Source organism: Larus michahellis, chromosome 1 (genome assembly GCF_964199755.1).
Source record: "Larus michahellis chromosome 1, bLarMic1.1, whole genome shotgun sequence".
NCBI lineage: Eukaryota > Metazoa > Chordata > Aves > Charadriiformes > Laridae > Larus > Larus michahellis.
Genome location: NC_133896.1, coordinates 169804968 through 169827526, shown reverse-complemented (window position 1 = coordinate 169827526; position 22559 = coordinate 169804968). Strand labels below are relative to the sequence as shown.

The 22559-nt window shown below is 35.2% G+C and overlaps 1 long non-coding RNA gene across 1 annotated transcript; it reads right to left on the bottom strand.

The window, feature by feature from the left end:
* Positions 1-864: 864 nt before the first annotated feature.
* On the bottom strand, positions 865-22558 carry LOC141733182 (uncharacterized). The gene is made up of 4 exons (XR_012584231.1): positions 22309-22558; positions 6329-6446; positions 5943-6024; positions 865-3472 (listed from the first exon to the last, which is right to left on the bottom strand). It is a non-coding gene; the product is annotated as an uncharacterized LOC141733182 (long non-coding RNA).
* Position 22559: the final 1 nt, after the last annotated feature.

Below are 22559 nucleotides of genomic sequence, written 5' to 3'. Positions count from 1 at the left end.
ATTTGATTAGCAAGAAATTAATTTCTCCAAGTCGAGTCTCTTTTGCCCGTGATGGTAATTGCTGACTGAACTCTCCCTGTCCTTAACTCAGCCCATGAGCCTTTTGTTACATTTTCTCTCCCACTGTGCAGTTGAGGAGGGGGAGTGATAGAGCAGCTTGGTGGGCACCTGGCATCCAGTATACAATACTCTATCACTCAAAACTAATACAGGCTTATTTTCAAAGGAACTCAAAAGGCATTTCTTATCAATGACTCTGGGTTAATTGAAAGTCAAGTTAAGACAACATAAATTCCTTCATAGATATAAATAAACTTTCAGTTACTCCCTTGATGATTGTGTCGAGTGTTTATAAAAAGGCTGATAAGACCCGATACTTAGAAGCTGGCCCTGCTTTGAGAGGGGAGTCGAAAGAAATGACCTCCAAGGGTCCCCTCTGACATAACCTACTTTGAGCTTATGGTTCTATGATTTGAACAACATCAGTAACTCAATCAAGTCTTTCCAAATGCCATATGAATCTAAAATTGCAACCAGAGAAATAATCCCTAATAAAATGTTTCTTAAGAGGAAAGAACTGTGATAAAAACAAAATTAACCTCTTAAATCAGCATAAATTTCACAATGGAAAAATCCCATTTATTGATTTTAGTGTTTAGTCACATCACAGCGGGTGACCTAAAAATTAGATGGATAGGTGGATAAGTAAATGTCCTTATATACATTTTTCAAGATTATAACATGGTCCCATAGCACAATAACAAATAAGCTTATAAAAATTTATAAATAGCATTTTAAATTAAAGAGCAAAATGTACTCCTTGTATTTTTACAAAGAAGGTGTAAATCAGTCTTAATATTTATCTTCAGAAAGAGAAAGGGGTATAAAAAGGGTCTTGTGACTGCTTGAGAAAAAGATTAATCAAAATAGCACACAATATTTGATGCAGCCCTCAAGAGACAAGACTTTGTCGATACATAAAGACACTGAAACACTAGGTGAGTATAAATGGTCTCAATTTTATATTATTTTTCTCTCTCAAAAGTATTTAAATAGTATTGAATGAAACATCCTACTACTGACAGAAAAAAAGGAAGATAAAATACATGCATATTAACCATATCCAGTGGAGATGATCAAGCATTGTACCCTTAAAAGCAAATTATAATCTTTTGTTTGGCTGTTTGCCAGAGTTCTCAGTTTTTTCTTGCTTCAACTTCTAAAAAAAATTATAGACACATACTATAAACACATGTATGTTGCCCAGAGAGGCTGTGTAATCTCCAACCTTGGAGATATTTAAAAACCATCTGGATATGGTCCTAGGCTGCCTGTTCTAGATGACCTGTCTTGCGCAGAGGAGGTAGACAAGATGACCTCCAGAGGTTCCTTCTGACCTCAGCCTTGCTGTGATTCTGTGATATAATGGTGGTCATATGTGTGTTAGTATATATATATATTTATATATCCATACATATTTATTCATCTGTTTAGGTAACACGTGCTAAAACACAGTGTATCAATTACTAGAAGTCACCAAGATAATATCTTCCAGTTTCCAAAGCAGCCTGTATGGTGCCATTTTAGATTAGTGATCAAAACAGTGTTGACAACATTGAAGTGTTATCACAGCATCAAGGACTTCTTTGTTTCTCAGTCTCACTGCCCCCACAGAGAGTTGGCTGGGGGTGGGCAGGAGGCTGGTATGGGACACAGCCGGGACAGTCGACCCAAATCAACTAAAGGGGTATTCAATACCATATAACACCAAGCTTAGCAATCAAGTGGGGAAAGGAGGGAAGGCCTGGAGCAGGGGTAGTTTTTCTAAGGTAGGTATCGCTTGGAGACTGGCTGAGCATCAGTCTGCTAGTGGGAGGTGGTGAGTGACTGCCTCTGCATCATTTGTTTTGCTTTGTTTTGTTTCTTTTCACTTATTAAACTTTATTTTGACCCATGAGTTTTTCTTGCTTCTGTCCTTACGGTTCTCTCCCCCATCCCACTGATCATCTTGATTCCAAAACTCTATTTTAACAGTTAAACTCCGAATTTTTGCATTATACATATAACATTTAATTCTCGAGTTTTCATAAACATATTGTTCAAGGGCTACCAAGTTATAATGAGTTCCCTGTACTAATCAGGTATTACTAAAAAGTTTTTCCATCATCAACTTTTCTGCTTTTCAGCGTAATTGAGTGACAGTTTATTATTGTGCTAGAAAACAGGATATAAGTATGGGTTCACAAAAAACCAGCAATAATATTTCAAGATTTTTTTTTTCCTGAGCATTTCACCTTTTATTCCATAAACAGTGGCCAAAGTGGAATACAGAATCCAAACAATGACAAATATCTGCTCTTTCATATCCCCCGTGGAAACCTAGTCTTTTGACAACTTGCAAGTCCTGAGATGATGAAAGGTGACTTCATTTGAGTACTTTTCTACCCAAAATGGGCATGTCAAATTTCATGAGATAAAGAGCTCCCAATGGTTTAGAAAGTGAATGCCTCAAGGCTGCTTAGAAACCTGTAGCAACATGATGACAATACAATAATAATGTGCTATTTGGTATAAAGGCTCCACAGGGCTCCACAGGGTAGAGTAACGACCACATCTGTCAACATGCCTTTTCTCTCCTTCTTTCAGGAATGGGAAGAAAATACAATTACTAAGATATCTTTTAAAATAAAATATCAAATTTCTTTTTTGAGTCTCTTTTTGGCTACTGATTTTCACAGCCTTTTTCAACAGTGTTTTCTGACTAAACATCATGGAAGTCATCGCACCTATTTATATGTATGTTACAATGCTTAGAGTGATTTGATAACAGTGAATGATAAAAATATTGTGATTTGGGTCTGGCTTCGAAAAAGAAGTCACAGTAAAAGCATAAAAACAACCAAAAACACTATGTAAAACTATCAAGTAATGGCAGCACAGATGGAAAGTAATTTTCACTGAGTGGCATCCTGATGCACAGTTTAGTATAGCAAGGCAGCACTACTCAAAAGATGGCAACACATTCAAATCCAAGAGACTGTCATCCTGAGGAAATCCTGTGCATGATAAGGCACAGACTCATTCATACAAATACTTCTGTATCTGTGATACTGATATCACAGATACATCCAAAATCACCGGTATCCACTTGTTACTGCAGAAGAAAAACAAACTTGAAATAAATGTTTTTTAAGAACATCAAAAGTACTGAGAACATGCATTTATAGTTCTTTTCCTTTTACATAAATACAGCCCATTATTTTTTCTTCTGGAAATATAAAATCAGTGTATACAAAACTGGACATCTAAGAAGGCTCCCACTGAGCAGCAGTCAGTTACCGTGCTACACAGAGGAGAGCAGCTTGACAGCCTGATACACCCAGCACTGATTGCAGAGGGATTTTCACTGTAACTCCTCAGGAGGTTTTCCACATTTCTATGCCACATGGTCAGTCTCAAGAAGGTAATAAAGCTAAAAGCAATAAGGAACACACAAGTAAGGTGGATCAGGGTCAGGAATAACAAAACAAAGAGAAGTCATGATTCTTAAAATGTCCTCCCCCTCTTTCCTCCCCTTTTTCTTCTTAACAGTGATTCCTTGTATGAACTGGCAAACACTTTCAGCTATTTCCAAGTAACATGAAAAAAAAAAGAAAAGAGAGTTGGGCCAAGGTTCCTTGGCTAAGCTTGTAAGTCCCCTCTGCATTGACACCTAAAATTTTCATACATAAAATGGTAGCCTGAAAACTACCAGATTTATTCATAAGGGAAAAAAAAAAACAAACCAAAAAAACCAAAAAAACCCAAAACACAAACACACACACAAAAAAAAACCTTAGTTAAAAGAAAATTTTGAAACTGCTTTACATGTAAAATACAGGTCATAAAAACTACCCTGATTTTAATTCTTGACTGGTGTCAAATTTATGATTGGATCTCTCTGGCTTCATTGTAGGTTTTTTTTCCCCTGTCCTTTCGTATTTGACATATTCTTTAAGATGACATTCTGGCATATAAGTCAAGAAATGCTGGTGTTTACTATATACAGCTTTATACTATTCTAATGCATACTGTGTGCTTCTCAGAAGAAATAAGAAATTATAGTTTCTGTTCCCAACTGTTTTTCAACTTTTTGCTATAATTATGCAAATTTTACATGGAGAGAATGAGAAAAGGGGATTAGAAAAAGAATTCAGAAAATGTGGCGTAACAGAAACATTTTAGTTCAGGTTATTGCTCTCTTTTCTGAGAAATGCAGTTGCAGAGGAATTTCACAAATGAAAATGAAATCTTTATACTGCATTACATCACAACACGTTTGTTTCTCTGTATATTCAATATGAACAAAAATGAGGAACATTCAGAGTGTCTAGGAGAAATGGAGTTGTGGATAGCATCCTTACTGAAATAAAAACAGGAGGATATGACTATACTTCTGACTGTAGCAAAATTGGGTGGATACAATCCCACCACTCCTATTTAGTTTAAATATTGTTTCTGTTTCTTCTTCATAAATGCTATAAACACAATTTCATATGTCTCAGAGAAACTAAAAAACAGAGTTTACTGCCTTCTATTTGTTCTAGAAGCTTAAAAAAAAAAACCCAGAAGATAATAAGCATTTTATTTCAAAACTTGATATCTTACAATTTCCTACTTCAGAAAAAAAAAAAGTATGTCATTGGAATACAAACCAATAAAAGAGTAATAAAAACATATAAATGGAAATTACAGGCATAGGGCACTGAGACTTTTTTTTTCCTGATAAAGCTTCAAAAATCCCAGTACTAGCGAACAGACTCTGGTTGCCACAGAAGTTGTCAGTATTCTGGAAAAACTGCAGCTGTACTTTGAGTCCCACAGACAGCTAACTTCTGACAGCTGTGAATGCTTCTTTGTAAATGTAGACTTCTCTCTTTGAGTCAAAGCTGAGCTTCTGGAAACTCTCCAAAACAGCCACTCTTGTGTGGCTGAAAAATGCTCTAAATGCATGCTAGGAGATGGCATAGCAGACTAGGCATATCTAAATGTGCATAAAATCTGCCGATGCTCTATCTTTTTTTCCCCATATAGGGACTGCAAGTTGTCTGTGTTGCATTTCCTGTATACTTAAAACTGAGGAACATCAGCAGATAAAAGGAGTACCATAGAAATGCAGGGTCAAAACCAGATTGCAACAGAGCGCTATTGATCTAATGTAAACGGTAACTTAGGTTTCAAGTACTCAAGTACCCCACCAGAAAAAAAACCTCAAAATGTTTAAAGATCTTAGAAACAAAAATTACTTTTTCAATAGCACGATCAACTCAGTTGAAACAGAATTTGTTTCAACAGTATCTTTTCAATCATTAGTGACTCAATCTCAATTAGAATTGGTGAGATTTCCACTGTTTTCTGGGTAAGGAATGTGTTTAAAAAACTGTCTTTATCCTGAATTTTCCTTTTTTAACCTCACAGACACTCAGCTTAGGAAGCTTATTGATCATATGCTCTGACTCATTTTTCCCTATCTTGGGAATGACACACTTACAGCATTCTTAGAAATTAATATGATGCTGCCACCACAGACATCATTTAGGCAATCTGCACACACAGATTCTCCAAGGTATTTAGACACTGAACTTCCACTGATTTCAAACATGTTTTCAAAAAGCTGTTAGACACATAACTGTGGTCCTTAGCTCTTTTTCAAATGCCTCCACTTTATGTAGATTTATTGTCGCAAAATGGTATATGATATTCCACTTGCAGTTACTACGGATACATTCAATTCTTTATTGTATGTACCTTACAGGATTATCAAATTAGCCAAACTCACTAAGCATGCACCTCTGTGTGATGCATGCGTGAAAATCTAATCTAAAAGAGCAGATTCTACTTTAATGTTATGGGGTCTAATTAGTAGTGGAGAGTGTAGAAAAATTACACCCATATTCACATACCCTGCATGTAGGCAAAGAGCAAATGCAGCCACTGTGTCTTGGGGAAATGTTTGATCACTTTTCCTCTGTAGTTGTGTCGCATCTTAAAGAAGGCAGATGAGGCACACACCAAAAAAAAAGAGTTATACTCGTAGATATAACATTGGAGAGTTATACATAGGAGATATATATTTATATGCTCTCTTATACATACATGCAGACACACACACACATACATATGCATATAGGAGAGTTACAACTCTAGGACCTTCATATGCACTCTGCCATGTGCAGAGCCACTCAAGTTAATGTTTCTCTTGAACAGATGCTGTAAGCGTTTTCCTCCCTTATCATGCAGCTCTATCAGCTTTCAGTGGAGAATAACCTTATTCAAGGGTCAGACTGACCTTAAAAGTCTTTGGGAGGGGCAGATTCAATACTGCCTTTGAAATATGATGTGACCATAGGCTATATGAAGCAAAAGCAAGTGCATGTATTTCTCCTTGTCTTGTTACTTTCTCGTATCTGCAATATAGAAAATATTAAAAGAGAATAGGAGTGTATACCCCAGAAAAAAATGCATTTAAGAATTAAAATCATCCTGCTTTAGTGCAATCTATTAAGAAATGACTCTTTTTCAATATTTTTCAGCATGTAGTAGGTGTCTCAGAATGGATTCAGAATTTTTCAGTATGTGTTAACTAGCTGATTTCAAGGAACTAAATTATCCTCAACACAAAGTTAATGCATAGAGCAGTAGCAAATTCTGTGCTGTGAAACTGAATTCTGAAGTCTTATTCAGTTAAAAGTTTTGGCAATTATAGTCTGGCACATTTACGTATCCTGGTATTTTAATGGAGAGCATCTTGCAAAACAAGCGATCAGCAGGAAACATTTAATACCACACAGTAGACTTCATCCGGATCTCAAAGTTCATCTCATATTAATCTTTAGAGTCTCTGGAACTGGTTTCTATTTACATGATATTATTCAAGAGTCTGGTAATTATGATCATTTATTCTCCACTGAAAAAGTAAGATAGGCATGTAGGGTGGAAAGAAAGAAAATAGTATCTGCACGTTCTATTCTGATAGAACTGAAGAGGATTTTTCCTTTGATTGCAAAGTTATCTTTTCCAGATCTTTGTAAACTCCGTGCTGTTTACAAACATATTTTTAAACTTGAAAATGTAACTGTAAGCATTGACCTTCAGTTATTGAGTCATTTCATGTCTTTGGTGAAAAAGTCACCAAAGGAAACTATAACTTTTTAAAATAGTGTTGTCAGCACATGGAGGATCTAGCCAACATTGATAACCACTATGCTAAGCATGGCAGCTCCATACAGCTCTTTTTATATTGGTTAATTTAAATCACTGAAAAAGTAACCCTACTGTTGTTCGTTTAGAGATTGAAAAGGTCATGCCGAACTACTATACAAACAAATTGAATACTACAATCAGTGACTCAAAAGGCATTTCTGGATTGGAATGCCAGGCTAAGGCTGATCAGATCATTTGAAAGATTATTAACTGACTACTATAAATTAAAAAAGGATGTGTAAACAAGCCAAATGAAACAGAGTAAAAATATTAAATGTTAGATCCATAAATGGCTTCGTAAAACATAAAAGCCTAGCCTTCTATGCACAGAGCTTCCTCTGGCTGCAAAGAAGTGTTTTTGAAACTTATCAATTTGAATAGACCATTAAACTCATGTTATCAAGTTCCTTGGTGAAAATTTCTTACCACTGAACTTCTGTATGAAAGGAGTAGTCTCACCACATTTTACAATAAAATAGCATGCTGTGAGGGGCACACTATTCCTTGAATGTTCCTTGAATGACGTATTTGAGACAGCTGAGCCAAATACTCTGTTTTTAATGATCTGTAAAACCAATAATTTGGTATCAAATTACACTGGTGTTCAGAGACACAGAGCTGGAAAGAAAAATATAAATTAAAAAAACCCAAGATGTTAACTTATCCATAGAAAATATATTTTATATAATAAAATAAATATAGGATTTGTGACAGAATCAAGTCATATTAGGTGTTTTATAAAGAAACCAGAACACCACCACAATCAACAGACTAGCAACAACAGAATAACAAGAAGAAACAAAGTAAAATCCCTGTTAGCAGTTTTCAGAATATTGTAAGGTATCAAAAAAAAAGCCCTAGAATACTCCAGGTAAAGCTCCTTCATACTAGCTTATTGCATTCAGACTGAAAATCCTGTGGGCTGGTACTAAAGCCAGTGGCTTCATATGGCAGTTGTTTTTTGTTTCAAAAACCAGTTTTGTACCTGATAAAAATGTAGTGCTAACCTAACATTAGTTATTTCCAACATCCTCAGTATCAGTGTCATTATTTGGTATCCGTATCAGTACAAGTGCCATTATCTGGTTAAGTTGTTGATAGTTGAGGTCAGGACAAGGTAGCTGTGATGAGTAAATTAAGGCTGGAGAGAGGAGATATTCCTCACTTTCTGAATTGGTATAAGCATTATAATGGCTATAACTTTCTTATTGGAGCACATATGTTGAAGAATATGACAAGGAGAGACCTCTTGGAAGATCTTTCTTGTAGATTTTAGGTAGAGATAAGGATGCAGATGATACATGCAAGAATGGCATATCACTCATGCTTAAGAGCTTTGTTAAATATTTGATAAGAGATGGCTACTGATTCTCCATGCTCCAAAACCAAATGGACTGCAGAAAAGTTAGTAAGTCAGAACACAGCGCTGGAAAAAACTTAGCAGAGAAATGAAGATATTTGAATTCATGAGTTGGTTTTAAGACCTACCACATCTCAGCAACCAACTGTGAATTTCTCATGTGCACTGTTTTTCTTTTGGGAGATGAGAAGGGGGAATGTAAGGCTAATTAACTCTTGAACAGGTTTGTACTGAATTATAACACATCATGGAACATTTTGATACAGGTTAATAATAAAAATTTCTGTTAGCAGTCTTACTCAGTCAAACATAATTTTTGTCTGACTCAGAATCTTTTGTCCCTCAGATTTGTTAATTCATCTGCTTTATGATTAAAGACTTCCCACAGACACAACCTCACACTCAGATTTCTCATTACTAACCTTTAAAGAACATAATAGTGCAGATCTTTCATGTAAGCAGCTTCTCTTAATTTCCAAAACTGTGGTTAGCAGCATGAATGCTTACTCATTTTAGTGAATTCTGGCATAGCCAAAAATAGGTCTTGAACTTGGGTTTCTCCCATCTAGCTTTCAGCACTTAAATGAGCCTTTAAATTATCTTAGATCCTTACTTTCCCTGAGGGACAAAGGGACACAGTCAACTGAAAGAAACAGCTATCTTGAGAAGGTGATTCAGTTCTTAAGGAGGCTTTCAACACTTGTTTATCATTAAGTAGAGGCAGCCTAGAGCAAATAAGGCTCGTTAAAACAGGCTCCAGTACCTATTTGCTGTGCTTGAATTTTTCCAGTAAGAACAGCTAGTCTCCCACAGGAGTGATTTCTTGCCTCTTCAGGGTTAGGTATCACAAAAGGGCTCTTCTGAGCTGAAGTGTTTCGAATTATATTCTGATAACCTGAAGTACATCTCAGCCCCCCTTCAATATGCAAGTCCCTGAACTTATCCACAGATTTAACAAGTCATTATTTAATGTCTTTCTTAGTTCATTGAAGCTTTAACTTTGTAATCTGTTGTTATCAACAAACTTTCACTAAAATTTTGTAAAAAAAAAAAAAAGAAAGCAAACAATGATAATAACAAACACCACAGGATGCGTTTTCTCAGGTGATAGTTCATCTAATGTACAGGTCAGATGTCTAAGCAAACACTCTTTAAAGCATCGGCATTCTATAAACTAACAGCTTTAATTAACAGTTTCGTTCATGAAAATTATTGAAAGTATTCTATCCATAATGGAAGAGTATCCAAGGCAATAGATAACTTTTGCAGGTGTGCAAATGATGAAGCAAAACTGAATATAGTTTCATGTGTGCAAATGATGAAGAAAAACAGAAATAGCATCTCCAGAGCTATTTCTTATGAGTGTATTTCAGGCATGCAAATTTTATTCCTACTGGCAAAAAGAAAAAGAAAATTATATAATAAATAATGATAAAATAATTTAAAAAATATTTTCCTTATCTTGGAACAGTTTAAAAGTTCTGTATTACTGGTTCGACTGTCCACTGACATCACATTGTGCAAGGTAGAACGCAGAAACAGATTTGTGAGTGAGGAAGTTATAGGTAGTTCAGGTTTAAATCTTGCCCAATATATATGCAGGACATATTATCATGGGAAGATTTGGAAATGGGATGAATGTCACCTATTACAACTACTTTGAAAGAGTGAAAATATGAACTTTTGATGGAGAAATACCAAAAAGAAAAGTGAAGTCTCTCTGCCCAAACATTTTGTTACTGGGGCTTCCATTTTTCAGGGCTAATAGTATCAGTGGAGTGAAATGCTACCCATAAGGTCAGAATTTGGTCCATAATGAAAATACATTTATGTAAGTTAGGAAATTTTGCAAGAAAACACAAAGATATTTGGATTAGAAAAACAGAAGAAAAAGAAATTGTAGTAATATGTTTATGCCTCAAAATCTGAGAGTATTAATACAGTTTTAAAAATCATAACTGCAGTTTAATAAAGATTAGACAAAGAAACTAAAACCCAATGGAGGCATATCTAAATAGTATGTGCTAATAAACACAAGAGATAATTTACTATTCAACAACGGTATGATAATGCAACATGAATCCATGATACGAAGTTTTTTTCATAAGATGAAAATCTTTATTACTTCTTACTCTACATAAGTAATAGATCTGATATGACATTTAAAAATAGACTCTTTATTTGAAAGAGTATGCTTTAAGCAGCAGCATATGATGAATGACTAGGAATTAAATGCTTGTGATATCTACAAGGGTCAGAAGGTTCTTCATAATAGTACTAGATTTCTACAGCTAAGAATTTGGAGTGAAGACACATATGGGACATGGAAGTTAATCAAATCAGATAGAAATAGAAAATAAACTATGTGTGTTTTATAGTAGCATTTGGGGTGGCTTTTATGTTATTTTATACTTTCCTTTCAGCATAACAATGACAGTTTCTTTATTTTATCTTGGACGTGAAGGTTAACCATTGAGCTTTATTAACTGTATGCTAACCAAAAAATGCAGGTTTAAAACATTATTAACAACAATGGAATATGTAATGAAAGGAAAGGAAATATGAATTAACAGAAAACTCTTTTCATTAAACATAATTTGTTGACTAAATAGTAATTGCTATGCTAGGAAAACATAAGCAAAAAGTAAGGAAATTGATTTCTTATGGCATCCACATGACATTTTAATCCATGTATAAAAGCAAAAAAGGAAACAAACAAAAATCTCCACTTCTGGCTACGCAGGTCTGCTATCACTTCATTAATGCTAACAGCATTCACTCACATCAATTTAATAGAGTAACAAATGAAAAATAAATATTATTATAGATAGAACTATATAAAATAAACTTAGTCATACAGAAATTTTCATATGCATTTGCTAGCAGCCATATGAACAATTTTTTGAAAGAGAACTTAAGATGTTTCCTGTAATATTAAGAACTTAAAAGTACATTTGCTAATGCAAGACTGAATTTTGATACAGTATCTGCCTCATGATGAGTAGCACTGTATTTCCCCAAAAGTCTCACCCAGGTCAATAAGAATACAGATGACATGAAGTATAATTATATGTTAATCTCATTGCAGTTGTATTTAGGTATCCCTGGTTTTAATACATCGATTGACCATTCACCAAGTGTGTTTTAAGCCCACTTGACTTCAGGTATAAGCTCAGGCATTAAGCTAAATGCATTATGTCCCCACAGTCAGTAGAGAGGGACGTGTATTTAGAGTAGACTTCAGGTCACATAAGTAGAAATATCCTTTGGAGATGCCCATCTCACATTGTTATCTATAGGACAGTAAGATGAATTGGCCCTGATGTAGGCACCACGCATGGTTGCCTAGTAAGACTATTTCAAAACATGGTACCTGTCTGCCTTTTAAAAGTATGTTTTATTTGATAAAGCTAAGTAAAATATTTCCTCACTTCCCTGCAATAGTTGGGAAATTGTTCAAGTGGAAGGAATTGAATTTCATTTAGCACTGCATAGATACTTTTCAGAAGTAGGTAACATTTTGTAAAGGAAGACAGTGTTCTAACAAAGCCTGAAGCTTGCAGAACCTATGTAGGCTTCAAAATGCAAAGGTTTATCTTAGACAAGGCAGACTTCACGATTTAGGTACTGATACTATTATTTATTAAACTTCGCTGTTGCCATTCATTTCACCAATATCTTTGCATTAAATAAATGGATTGAAGCAAGACATAAAAGGACATTAAACTTTTCCAACATTTTACTATATTAAGAGTTAGTTTCATTTTCCGGATGAGATATTGCAGAGGGAGTTCTGAGAAATTAATTCATTCAATAAAGCTTTCCATATTCCATATGCAACATTTCAGTTAACTGATCTCACTTTTCTTCAGCTCCTGAAATGAAGACTGGGGATAATATTTCCTTTCACACCTCCTTCATCTGCTTTTTCTAACTTTGGCTGCAAATTTCCAGGTAGCCAAGTATCGTTAAGTAACTTTGCAGTATTCAGTTGCCACTGGATTTCAATAGGACTTACATTCTCACTCCCACTGATTTTTCTGTAAGTCATAGGTAGCAATATGGCAATATGTATTGACACTATCTGATCAGATAGCTCTAATGGAGAATCCAGATGCCATTTGAAACGTCTAGGTATCACAATGGTAGCAATAAACATAGTAAAATCCCATGTGGCTTTCTACTTAAGTTTTGTGGGATGAACAGATTCTATAGTGACATGTATAGAAATCTAGAGCTGAAACTACATTAAATCATCAATTTCATACCACTTCTATGCAGAAATAAACTACTCATCAGCATTTTTTTCCTCTGAAGACTGTAACTCTATATTTCCTTTTAACAGAAGTTATGAAAGGGTGCTTGGCATATTATAATTAGTGATAGAATAAGACTTAAATAATGTTTGCAGGGTGTTTTGATATTCTTAACTAAGGTGTATCATATAGTTATTATGACTTTTTTTCCCTTTTTTATTCAGTGTATTATATTTTTAATGTCTTGCAAGGTATCTGTATACTTTATATAGATACTATATGCAATATAGAAACATATTTATCACTACCATTTTTCACTTAAACTAGTAAATTCACTGGTAAACTAACAAAATACCCATAAAATTCAGTTATTTTACTGATAACAAATCACAAGCAGTTTCTTACTTGTGTTTTCAACTGGTCTATAATAATGATTAAACTTCCTTACTCACAAATCATGTTCTATTCCTTCATTTTGAACAATAAAGCAGCAGTCCTCTTCCTTCCATTGCCTAGTGTATAGAAACTTTAAATTTATTATCAGTTACAGTAAATAGTAATTTAACAGAGTAAAGAAAGAAAAGGCAAGTCCTTACATACCACTAATCTTTTTATGTATTACCATAGAAAATGTAATCAGAAAAGATGCTCAATCTAGCCTGCTCCCAGCCTACGGTTCAAAGAATATGGGACAACACCACAGCATCTATAGAAAAGGATTTTCAGCTTTGTAAAAAAAATTGTCTCATTTCTTTATTGATTTGAGAGAACTCAGTCTTGTCAACTGACCAGATATATTTAATGTTAATTTAATTTAAAATAGGCAAGTGAAAATCCAAACCTAATACCAGATTATCATATCTGTCTTGATACAAGTTGCTTTCCCTTTGACTTTCAGTCATTTTACTTCCAAAGAAGAACCAGTAACATGAAGTAGACAAAGCTGACTGAGAATAATAAGCTACGGTTCATGAATGCACTCATCAGTTCATGAGTTTTCAGTGCAGTGAACTTGTAACTACCTCGCCTTCGGCTAAAAGACTGTGGATTCAAATTTTACACCAAGACCATGACTGTCTTAAAACCAGTAAAGACATTGTAACAAAATTATGTTAAATTAGTAAATAACTTTAAAATAAAACCTCTTTCCCTAATCCCGAATTCTTAAACTATGTGTGATATAAATGTCCATCAGTAAAATGCTTAACAGCGCTGACATCTCCAAAAGAGAATCATTTCATACAAGTTCAAAACAAGTAAGCTCAGAAATAGTTTCAGGATTACCGACTGCAGGTTCAGAAAAGCAGCTTTTCTGTAGTCGTATTTTGAATAGTATTTAGAAGGATGAAAGTAAGTTTGTTTTTTAGGTAAAGGTCTGTATTTTGAAAAAGAGAAGGCACTACTCAAGAACTCGCAGTTTCGAGACATCATCAGTGTAGTGCAGCTCTTGGTGTTCTATATGCTGTGTTTTGATGTTAGAGGGAAAAACTTTTTAATCCTCCGAGGTGTCTGTTCAAGTATCTTTCTTATTATAACTGAAAGGATATATACTCACACCTTTTCTTTAGAAAAATAACAATAATGATAACAAAAATATAAAAAGCTCTCATGTCATAACGGCTGCTGACTTTGATTAAACAACCACCCACTAAAAGCATGTTTGCATAACAGTTAATAACAACTTGATTATGAAAAGAATTATGGTATAAACCAAATTATTTGATATTACTAGTCATCTATTTAAACATTAGTTGTAAGGATTAGATGGCTGTACAATCCATCAAAGGCCTTTAATTGTTGAATCATCCCATTTATCATTTCTAGAGAAGCTAATCACAATAAACATGTTTTTTCATCACTCCTAGACATATATAATTAATTGAAAGTTTACTATCTGAAAATACATTTTTATATCAAACTGCATGAATAATTTTTAAATTACCATAAATTTACCAAATAGAAAACTCAAACTGACATGTTTTTCAGAAGACTTTTTCCTATTTCTACATATATGGCTATGTAATATCAAAAAGACCACTCTAAGATTACATTAATATCCAGTTTTTTAAAAAGTTTATTTTGAAATCTAACTGCAGAATCACGAATCTATTAATATTTCCTCTTCAGTAATATGCAAGATGATAGTCGTCAAACAAAACTCTAAAAATCACAAAGTTTACTATCATGCTTTCTACTCCACCTTCGCAATTTCTCTTCTTTTCCTCCTTCAGTTAATATTTTCATTAAGCAGTTTCCTGCACATAGGTGCATATAGGGACACCTAGTGGCAGTAACTGATGAAAACTCCCCAGCCAGAAGATCTGGAAAAGCCACCAGTGGTATGAAATACAGATCCCACTGAATAGCCAGAACATGCTATTTCAGGTCATTGTAAGTTTTCACCACTTTTATTGGAGTGACTCTACTTACTTAAACAATAAAACAGAACAAAAAAACCCAAAACATTCCTTACTTCCTTTTAATGTAACATAACATAGTTATAATGCCTATTCGGCAGAATGGTTATGTGGTAGATTGATTTTTAATTATCATTGTGTAGATAAAGCTTCATATTTATTTTAGAAACTGTTTCATTAAGAGTCAGCCTATTCTATGTTAACTGAATGCCTTTATATAAATATATGAAATTAACATGTATTATGTTTATATTTTATAAATATATGTTTAAATATACAATGCAGAAATCCAAGTGACTGGTTTTGTTTTTTAGAAATCAGTTTGAGGATTTAGTTGTGGGTTTTTTTTCTAATTTTTATAAATTATTATGTGTGCAGATAGGTTGTCTTAAATAACACTTCCAAAAAAGTAAAACAACTGATTATCCTCAGACGAAATTATTCAAATGATAAAAGACAAAGCTAAGCACTGGTATCCACTTACAGTCACACAGAGCTAAGTTGACAAATGTATATATATGCTATTACCTATAATTTACAGTGTTTAGATCTAGATCCAGTATTCAGAAATCATTGAGACTGACAAAGTTCGTGCTTGGTACCTTCATGTGCCTTAAGAATCTACATTCCTTGCTGTATATTTTACTGCCAATAATATTTAACTAGACAGCAATATTTTCCTAGACATTAGAAATCACTTCAGTGCTGTTACTACCGAGTCACTTGGAAGTCTAATTTATACATAATCACTGATTTTCAGTTTCTGAACTCCCTTGCTTGTGTTGCTTGTAAGAAACAGTTCAATAGAAATTCTCACGGGATGCTTAATGCCCCCCCCACAAGTGAACAGGAAAAAGATAGGTCAGTCTTTTTGTTTGGAGAATAGTATACTCATCATATTCAAGTTTCTATTATCTAATCTGGAGTAAGAATTTTAACCCAGATCCTTCTGCTGAATGTTTTAACCATTAAGACAGAAAACACCTGGTAATTCTCTGAGATTCTCCTGTTAAATCTGTTTTACTTACTGTAAGAAAATTAAAGCAGAAAGACAAGAGGAATAATCTAATAGATTTGTACCTTAGGGTTACCCCTGTGTGTAAGAATAAGCATAAACCTCTGTATAAATCCTATGCTACAATTTCCACCTGAAAAACCAAGAAGCTACCCCAAAGAAAGTGTTCAGATCCAGATGAAATCAGAACCCTTGCATTTCAGTTATTATGGACAGATTTAGATACCTAATATTAGACATATTTGATGTAATACATTTATTTGATAATCCTAAGTATAGCAAGGAGATAAGAGAGCTGAAAAGTCAGATCTAATGTAGAATGACAAAACAGTTTAGGAAACTTTAGAGAGATTTTTTCTTATATGTCACTTAATCCATGCCATGAGATATTAAAAATGCTGAAAGTTTAGCTAATATTTTGGTGAGAACGGAACAGAGTTTAATACGATTTTCATAAGAAGTAGTAATAGGAAGCATTGAAACACAGAGCTGGAAGGGACTATCTACATTTCTACATCCTCATAGTTGTGTGTTACCATATACTAGATATGTAGTAAAAAAAATTAAAATATAATAATTCTACAACACTTTTACTCCAGGTAGTAGTACACACTTTCCACTACCGAAATAAAACTGTTACTTTTGCAGTAAAGACCAAAAGCCAGACCTCTAATATTCCTTGGTGGAAAAGAAAAAAGGGGGGAAGAAGAGGAATAAGGGCACCACCAATTGTCTACTGAGACCCCTGCAATAGGATGAAATATGTTAGAAATTGCTTGCAGAATGTTCTTGGAATTAAAACATGTCCCACTTCACAAAGAAGAACAAAAGAAAGAAAAATTAACAGAACTCAGAATCTAAATTATACAATAAGGGAAGAAAACATCCTTCCTGACCTGAGAGCCTGCAGTAAACCCTGAGGCGGTGAACAGATACAGTATAAATGTAGAACAACCATATTCCATCTTCTTCAAAAAGACCCTTTCTTCCAAACTCAGCACAAATGTCACTTTCCTAACAGGAACTGTCCCATTCAATTGCACAATGCTTTCTGTGTTCTATCTTAAAAGAACTTTGCTTTATTGGCACGATTACCTGTTTGGAAGATGTTTCCAGTATCTCACTTCTCAGACAGTCAGTAAATATCTTCACATTTCCAAGATATGTTAAAATGTAGTCAATACATAAGTATTTGATGGCATTTTAATATAAGTATTTAGTTCAAACACTTTGTCTTTTTCTAGTATTTAACTAGAAATGTATTTGTAAGGAATCACATGTCCTTTTAATATCTATTTGGCTTTGTATGCCTTAAAAAAAAATATAAAAATCTCTCTTCTGTAGACACATTTTCCATGACATAATTACCCTAGTTTCTTTCTGATCTTTAAATTTCATTTTAAGATCTTTGAATGGATGGCTAGAACCATGCATAATACATAATACAAGAGGAACTCATGAAAAAGCACGTAATTTACAATAGTATAAATGCTGTCCCACCTATTAGAATCATAGAATCATAAAATAGTTTGGCTTGGAAGGGATCTTTAAAAGTCATCCAGTCCATCCCACCTGCAATGAGCAGAGACATCTTCAACTACATAAGGTTGCTCAGAGACCCATCCAACCTGACCTTGAATGTTTCCAGGGATGGGGCATCTACCACCTCTCGGAGCAACCTGTTCCAGTGTTTCATCACCCTCATTGTCATTCCTTATATCTAGTCTAATCTACCCTCTTTTAGTTTAAAACCATTACCCCTTGTCCTGTCACAAGAGGCCCTGCTAAAAAGTATGTCCACATCTTTCCAGTAGGCCCCCTTTAAGTACTGAAAGGCTGCAATAAGGTCTCCTGGAGCCTTCTCTTCTCCAGGCTGAATAACCCAACCCACTCAGCCTATCCTCACAGGAGAGGTGTTGCAGCCCTCTGATCATTTTTGTGGCCCTCCTCTGGACCCGCTCCAACAGGTCCTCAGCACAGGAAAGACCTTTGCTGAGGACTCCAGAGCTGGACACAGTACTCCAGGTGGAATCTCACGAAAGCGTAGTAGAGGGGCAGAATCATCTCACTTGACCTGCTGGCCACACTTCTTTTGATGCAGCCCAGGATATGGTTGGCCTTCTGGGCTGCGAGCACGCATTGTCAGCTCATGTCCAGCTTTTCATTCACCAGTACCCCCAAGTTCTTCTTTGCAGGGCTTCTCTCAATCCATTCATCCCCCAGCCTGTATTCATACAAGGGGTTGTGCCAACCCAGGTGCAGGACCCTGTACTTGGCATTGTTGAACCTCACGAGGTTCACACGGGCCCACTTCTGTAGCCTGTCCAGGTCCCTCTGGATGGCATCTCATCCCTCAGGCGTGTCAACTGCACTACTCAGCTTGGGTGCCATCCACAAACTTGGACAATCTGCAAATTAGGACAATACTGCCTAATACATCATAGAATCACATTTCACTTTTCCTTTTATATCAGTACTTCTTTTATAGTGGAACACATAGTCACTTTCTGATTGACCACTACCTTCAGATTTTTATAATTTTGTATAAAATTGGGTCTTCCCTGTTTATAGCAAAAGTTTTCATTCATGAAAAACTTTCATTATGTATCAAAATTTACATATACGGTCTTACCAGAAACAGAGGCAACTTTTCCAGTAACTATTTAGTCCAGGCCTAGTTTATTCTTGATGTCCACCCCATCCTTTAACATCCATCCCACTTCTTAAATTCTCATTTTACTTATATGGCTTAAGAAGTTTTTTACTATGTTTCAGTCTTCTGTGCAAGTTTTGATCTAACAAGGTTTCTGACCATTCTCAGTTTGGTTTTATACCATCTAATTACTGATGCAGATTTCTCCTTGCTAATCAATCTCTCTTTTCCATTCTTTATAGGTTTTGTGCTTATCCTTGATAACTTGCTTAAGGTTTTTTAAGGTGGCATTCTTTTCATCCCTGAAGTTTGGGGTTTTTTTTTGTTTCTCGCCCTCGCTCACAATGTAAACATTCATTACTGTTTGCATTTTTTTACATAAAGTAATATCATGCCCTATCTGAATTCTGATTCTAGTGCTCCTCTCTAAAAACTACCTCCCTAAACTTTCTTGTTTCTCAGTTTGTCTTTCTGAAACACTGGACTGTAGTTAAAGATCTGCACGTTTTCTGTCTTGCAACTTCACATGAAATGGAAAAGCTCAAAACCACCAGATTTAAGATTCTTTTCTGTCATCAGTTTTTCCTGCAGATCCTATCATTCACTCAAACCAAGCCTAGATTACACTCACCTCTTGCTTGCTCAGTGTCTGTTTCATAGTGGGAGGTGGCCCTGCTCATGGCAGGGGGGTTGGAACTAGATGATCTTTAAGGTCCCTTCCAACCCGAACCATTCTGTGATTCTGTGATTCTGTGATATGAAAAGCTCTCCTCTATCTTGTTCAAATTCATATCAATCCCAACATCATTGGTTGATTTTTTTGTCTGATATTTGCCTGTGAGAAATCATACAAATTTGCATGATCACACAATATAATTTTTTACCTTTCCCCCTGCATTTGTAGGCATTATTATCCAGATCAAATATGTACCATATTATGGACCAAATATATGGACCATATGGACCATTATGGACCATATATGGACCAAATATGTCCATATTAATAATGGATTGCATGCTCATGAAGGATTTTTTCCTACCCTTTGCTCCATAATTTTGATTCAAGCAGACACTATCTCATTTTCACCCTCAAATTTAACTTCTTTATAGTGCTATTGCTTAACAGTCCTTACTCTTTAACAGTTTTTAGTGTATTATCATGAAATTATTCCACCACCTTTTTTGTCTTTCCTAAAGAGTATGTATCCATCAGTTCCAAAATATTTCACTTACAACTTTGGTACTTCCAAGTTCCTGTTTTTCCATGTTTGGTTGCACACACTATATCAACTGTTCCCTCTATTCTTATTGACTGAAGTACTATAGAAAGGGGGTAGACCTGTTACAGTTACAAGTTGTCGTAGATATAATCCATGTATTCATCATATCCTTTTCTTTATCTATCTTTTCTGTTCCATCCTCATTCACATCCCTCTATTTGTATTCCATATGAGGTTTATATGAGTTACTTCCAATTTTCCTCCTGAGTTTTTCAGTTTAAAGGTTTTTAGGATCTCCTGACTTAATGAAAGGCAGATGAAAGACAAATTAGCAAAAAGCAACACACTATAGTAATAAAGACCTTTATTTCTCATAAATTGAGCGGCATTTATTGTTTGGTCTTAGTGTGCTCAGGTTTATAATGACAGTTCTGGTTCAACCATTCGGAGAGAACTTTCCACTGTAAGAAACACTTTCAGACCATGTTGACTCCATTCAAACAGAGTCTAATTCCTTACTGATTTCAGCAAGGAATACAGAGCTGTGCCCTCTCATGGTAGTCATGCATACTGAAATAAATATTCTGCAAAACTGTACAGAAATTTAAGGCATTTTAGTAAAAATATAATGATAATCAGAGTAAGAATGAATGGAACAGGAACATGATAGTTCTACACTAATAACTATTTAAACCTTTTGTGTGCTACTAAAATAATCTAGCAGACTAACAACTTGGAAGTAAGATTTTATTAAATCGGATTTTCTACTCATTATACTTTTTAGTTTCTCATTAGCCCAGGACCAGAATAATTAAACGGAAACATATGTACAATACTGACTTCTACATAATAGCTTTTAACATGATTTCAGGTTTATGAAATGTCAACTTTTCCAAAATGGTTTCGTTGAAAGAGTTAAGCTCAGCCTAGCTACCAGGATTATTTAAAATACCTTTCTCTCTTATGAATAAAAAAGTATTTATGTGTGTCTAATTTTGTGTGTCAGAGAGAAAAAGAGCATAGGAACACAGACAGATGCTATAAATACAGCAGGCCTTAAAAATGTATTATGCCATATATGCATAAAACCCCATATATTCAAAATACAGAATTATTAGCAAAATTTTTTTCAAAAGTAGTGAGGTCATACAAAACTCCTGTAAAACATATTTCCTATCTGTGAATTCTTTTTATTACAGTACCATCATATATTTCAAGTGGAATATTATAAAAGCTTTAAAGGGTGGTGGTGGGTGGGAAGTGCCTAGTGTGCTTTGGTATTCTCTTCCTGACTAAAACTACTCTCCCAGAACTCAACCTAAAGCCCTTCAAAACTGTCCACTGAATCAACTGTTTTTGCACCAAAACAGGAATGTCAGAGAATCTTGAATAATAGAAGTACTGTGTCCCACTGAGATGCTTTCCAGAAGCTTCTACAAGGTCAGGAATATCACCTGGTTTATATAAGAAAGTTGTCTTCCATCCAAACACCAGATACTGCTTATTTCAGGCCTAGGGAAAGAGGAATTGAGTCATACTCCTTTTACAGTTGCAAAGAGAAGAATACACTTTTTAGGGAAAGCTGAGCATTAAGAAAAAGGCGATTCTTTACAATCATCCCTGGCTTTAGCATGTTCGGATATTAAGACAGGAGTTGCCAGAGGGCTGCCAAAGACATACATGTGATGAATTTCACTTATTGTATGCAGAGTATTCTTCCCTTTTCAGTGTTTAGACTCGCAGAGGAAAACCCATGAAGGCACAACTACATCTAGCATTACATTTGAGTTAAAGCTGGATTACAATCTCTATGCTTTGCACACGGGATGTAGTTTATGTATTCCTGTATGCATAACACCTATTTGATTTACATACTAAAATGTACACAGCACATAACAGTAATGAATACACAACTGCGAACACGTGCACATCTTTGTATGTATGCAATTAAATTACCTTTTTTTTTTTTTTTGAAGATCAGCCAAATATGTAATTTTGCGGAAAATAAAAAACTAAAGCTAAACGTAAAAAAAACCCCAAACATCACCACTGCCACAGCCAGCTTTGCTCAGAAAAAAAAAACAAAACACAACAAAACCAAACACCAAAACAACAAAAAACCCAAAAACCAACAAAACAAACAACCTCTATGTTCCGTATGCAAACGGAATAACGGCAGTTTCTCCGGATCGGCAGCAAAGAGAACGCAGTCAGCGCAGCATCGCCCACACCGCCTCTCCCTGTCGTGGCCACCGACGACCCCCCTCGCCAGGCCGGCACCCCCGCGGTGCCCGCCCGCCCTGCAGGGCTGCCGGCGGCGGGGGCAGCACCACCCATCCGCCGCCCTGCGCTGCCACCTGGCGGCGGCGGAAGGCACCTCACCCCACCGCACCGCA